The following is a 5171-nucleotide window of genomic DNA, read 5'->3' as shown; positions in this document are numbered from 1 at the left end:
GTCCTAGAAACATGCTACTGACTCTGAAGCCACCAAATTTATTGCATAATAGTTCCATATTTGGTGTTGAGATTCTTCCATTTTAGAATGATTAAAGACTATTAATAGAGAAAAATGCATGTTATAAATAGAATTTTTGAGTCTTTAAGTAACAGGTTCATGTAACTTAGAACCACTCTCTTTAAAAATGTAATTATCACTTGTACTCTAAGACAAACACCATTTCAGTATATGAATCCAATAGTGTATGAATTTCTAAATCTGAGAAAGTAATTCAGAAACTTTAGTTGCTTTTATATAATGAAATGCAAATTTGAAGATGAGAATACTAGAGTGTTTGATATAGTATATGCTGTATGTTTATTTAACAGGATAAAACATTCCACCATAGCAGTTTACATGATTTGTCATCTTGTTTCCCAAATTACAGAATTGAGTTAGCGAGTTACCAAACAAATTTTGCTTATCAGAGCAGAGGGCATTGACAGGAAACCTCCCAGAGATGATCTTATTAACTCTATAATGCTCCTTTCAATACCCCTCCTAATCCTTTCTTCTTATGCCCAAGTGACATGGATGATCTAAAACATAGGTCAGAATTCTACTGATAGTAGTATGAATTAATTGAAGATGGTAAAACATGGTTTTTAAAATGTATATATCACATTGAGAAAATGCCAGAAAGAGTATTTAGGAGAACATCTAGGTACAAGAAGGTTGAAAATGTATAAATTATTTGAGAGACAAAAAGTTATTACATTCTGTGGAAATTTGGAAGGAATCAAAGCAAATTGTCTCCACATTCTTGCCAAAGTATAACAGTCTCCTCCTACCCCATTGTAGCATATGCCCCTATTTCTTCAACCACTTTTTCTACCTCTTAATGTCGTCCACAGCGTATCAGTAGCCTTGCTCACACTGAAATCGCTGAGGGTACCAGAACATGGTTTTCCTTATAGTTATTTCATTATTACCAAAACTCATTCAGCATGGCCAACAATGGCCAAAGTAAAGCACCAGGGATGATCTGTCATGTGCCTGAAGTTTCACTTTTGTGAAAGAAGTTTAACCAGGACACTTTCCTAATTTAACCCTATCTACCTCCGTGACAGTCTCCTCCAGCGAAAACTTTATGGCATCTGGGAAAATGGGTAAGCAGAAGGACATAGTAGAGTCAATCCTGATTTTCAAACATTTTAATAAACCATCATTCCTTCAACTCCCCACACCATTTGATGTTTTAGCAAAAGTACCAAAATAAATACAACATATGCATTGAAGGATATTTTTAAATCTAAAAATATATTTAGAAACTATAAAAACAGTGATAACTTTTATTTAAAATGTTAGTGGATGTGACTTAGTTACTGTATTACACTTAATATTTTTAAAACCATTACTGCTATTGCACAGTTTTCTGCCAATATTCATTTTAATAACTGTCACAATTCATTGTACATTCAGTGGACTTAAACCTCATATTTGGCATTCAGCTTGTTTCAAGTTTTTACCACTGTCATTAAACTATGGTGAGCAATTTTCAGCTGAAGACTTCTGTAAGAAACAGAACTCCAGAAGAAACAGTATTGTCCCAAAGGTATGGATTTGAGATCTTTGATACATTATTTTGAAATGTATCCTTTGAGGTTTAAAATGAGTCTGTCTTCCAGCAGGTTCTATTTCATTGAGCCTTTGCCAATTTTGACAGTAATAATTGTAATTTTTCTAATTTAATAGGATTGGTTTTAAGATAGCCATAGATATAAAGCTTACATTTCTCAGTCCTCCCTTTATATCATTCGTTCATCCATCTATTGGGTTGTGGAGGTTCTCCTGAATCATTTAGACTCTTTTTTATTGTGAATATATCAACCTTTTGTTTCCCTACAGCATCCTAATTCAAGTACAAGATGATTCATGTGCTAGTTTAGAGTGGATAGCTTTAGCAATGTGTACAATTTTTTGGCAGTGCTGAGGATCAGGATTGCACATATGTAAGGAAAGCACATCCCAGCCTAGCACATGTATGAAATAGCTTTCAGAGGCATCTTAACTGTTATTTGCACTTATATTCTCATGCATCATATTTATGTTGTTTTATTATTCTTGATTACATTTTAGAAGGTTGTCTATCTTTTTAAATTTTTGAAAACCATATAGGCCAAACATTCTCACACATACCTATAATACCAGCTATACTGGAGGCAGAGGTCAGAAGGATTGCAGTTTGAAGCTGACCCAGGGCAAAAACATGAGACCCTATGCAAAAAATAACTGAAGTAAAGCAAGGGATGGGGACATAGCCCTAGTGGTAGAGTACCTCCCTTGCAAATGCAAGACCTTGAGTTCAAACCCCAGTATCACAAAAAAACGCTTCTGTGTGTTCATTCACCATCTTCCAATTGTCTTGGATAACTTATTCATTTATGTGCATGTTAAACTTCATTCTGTTCTTTCACCTGAATTCCTTGAGTGAGATTTGTGCATGCTTTTCTAACTTTACAAAATGCCTATACCTTCTATGAATATATCTTTATATGGTTGAGCAATTGAGAACAGCTAATACAATAGATCACTTCTGAGTGCATGCTATACATATCATTCCTGGGTTCCTATCATTTTGTAAATAGTGATTAGCAACTAAATAAAAGCTTTGTCCATAGTCAAGTTTATATTTATTAATTTACTATTTACTTGCTTAGGTGCCCACTTTCTCATTTACTTATTTTAAGGTGCTGGAGATGGAGGCCTGGGCCTTGTGCATGCCAGGCAAGTGTTCTACCACTGATCTCCACCCCACTTCAGTGGTCAGTTTTAAACTATGAGCATTTTGGGCATGATTTTCAGTATCTCTAAGCTGATTTCTTTTTCTCTTTCAGATCACTTGTACCTTTCATTCTTCCTGACTCAATGGACCAAGTAAATTATTCTGTGATGACTGAATTTGTGTTACTGGGACTTGAACTATCCTTGGGCATACAGATTTTCCTTATTCTCTTCTCTTTATTTTATGTAGGAATTATTCCAGGAAACCTCCTCATTGTGTTCACAGTGGTTTTGGATCCTCACTTACACTCCCCCATATATATTCTGATGGCCAACCTGTTTCTAATTGACTTGGGCCTTTCATCTACCACAGTTTCTAAGGCCATCTCTGACCTTTTCACCAACTACACAGCTGAATGGCAGAAATATTCTTTATCCACATCATGGGAGGAGTTGAGATGGTGCTGCTCATTGCTAGGCATATGACAGTACACAGCAATCTGCAAACCTCTCCACTATCTGACTGTTATGAACTCCAACATGTGCACGATTTTGGTAGTAGCTGCTTGGGCCATAGGCATGATTCATGCTGTGTCTCAGTTTGTGTTTGTTATAAATTTGTCATTTTGAGGCCCCAATAATGTGGGAAGTTTTACTGTGACTTTCCTAGGGTTATTAAGCTTGCATGCATGGACACTTACCAACTGGAACTTGTGTCATTGCCAACAGTGGCTTCATACCTATGGGCACCTTCTTTACCCTGATTCTGTCATACATCTTTATTCTGCTCACTGTGTGACAACATTCTTCATGTGATTTACCCAATGCATTCTAGACTTTGTCAGCTCACATCACTGTGACGGTTATGTTTTTCACTCCATGCATGTGTCTCTATGTGTGTCCTTTCCTCACAGAGTCACTGGATGAATGTTTTGCTATTGTGGACTTTGTTGTCACTCCCATCTTAAACCCTGGCATTTACACCTTAAGGAATACAGATATGAAGTTGGAGATAAGAAGGCTGAATCGACAAGTGGTAAGTTCTAGAGAGATGACACAATAGATTTTGTTGACAAAAACACGGATGAATGCCATGAGCAATCAAGACTGCCATGATCACATTAATACTATAATAAATCCATTTTTATTATTGCCTTAAAAATGGAGAAATCTGCACAAAAGAAGGTATTAAATTAAATATTTACATTTCAGATGGAGTCACACCAAATTTTGTTAATCATGAAAGTAAAGTGTTAAACATTCCTCTCTAGCCTACAGTCCTAAATTGTAGTTACCAGAAATGACCACATTTAATTTTTATGTGTTATTCTGTACCTTTGCAGAAATATACATATATATGTACAAATTTATGTTATCACCATCTTTATCCTGATAACCCACATCAGTGGTAAGTAACAGATATTTCTTATGGGAATCTTGTGGATCCGATTGATAAAATATGGGTTTTTAAAGACCAAAAGATATTTGAATTTTGAAAGAAATCGTATCTCAGATGTACTTTAAGTTAGAAAATAGAAAAATTAACAATATGTTATACTTCCTAAGTATTCTTTACAGTCTGATTTTCAGTGTTTTGTACAATGTAATTTTAAAAACAATAGAAATTCATATGATGCAAAATTTATGTGCATTCCACTTTTTAACAGTACAATTCTGTTGTCCTTACAGTCTCCCTCAAAGAATTTCTTTATTCACAGGAGGAAAAAGGCTTCTGCAATTCTAAAGTATTTTAGGGGACTTGCTTTCTATAGAGGAAGAATCTTACTAAGATTTCAAAAATATATTGATGTGTCTACTCTTAAGCCTGTGTGCTTAGAAAAAGAAGGTGACTGACATCTTTCAGATACAACCTTGAAAGTCTGATGGTCAAGAAGCACAATTTGAGACATATCTTGAATGCATTTGTAGGATCGATTAAAGAAATACTCGTTGTATCTCAGCTTATTTTTAACTCCTATGTTGTAATTAAAACTGAAAAATAAAATGACTATTTGGTAAGAAGTGAGACTATCATTGAAAATATATTTTTCTGTATTTTCTCCACATATTGACGATCCATATTCTAAGATATTACCCAAACAGACTGAATAATTATGGCAATATCCCTTAAGAAGTTTCTGCATTTCCTCTAATAGCCAAGGGAAAGCCTTTGAGACTGAAAATCGGTCTCAGTACTCTTAGCTCAAAGTGGTTATTTCCATATCTCTTCACCTGGTTCTGGTCATTTTCATGAAGGATTTTAATTAGCCAAGTGTTTTATTAAAGAAGCCAGTTCACATACATGTCATTCTCTTGTAAATTTTAATGCTCTGAGCATGAAAATAAAAGTAAATCTGTACTCCTCCTTCCATGAAGACCACTCTACTCTCTTACCTATGAAAGAC

General features: G+C 34.8%; 1 pseudogene; it reads left to right on the top strand.

Annotated features, from left to right (window-relative positions):
* Positions 1–2910: 2910 nt before the first annotated feature.
* Positions 2911–3829, top strand: LOC109703047 (olfactory receptor 4F3/4F16/4F29-like; annotated as a pseudogene).
* The last annotated feature ends 1342 nt before the right edge of the window (positions 3830–5171 follow it).

The sequence above is a fragment of the Castor canadensis genome, chromosome 2 (genome assembly GCF_047511655.1).
Source record: "Castor canadensis chromosome 2, mCasCan1.hap1v2, whole genome shotgun sequence".
NCBI lineage: Eukaryota > Metazoa > Chordata > Mammalia > Rodentia > Castoridae > Castor > Castor canadensis.
This window is presented reverse-complemented; position numbering and strand designations above follow the sequence as displayed.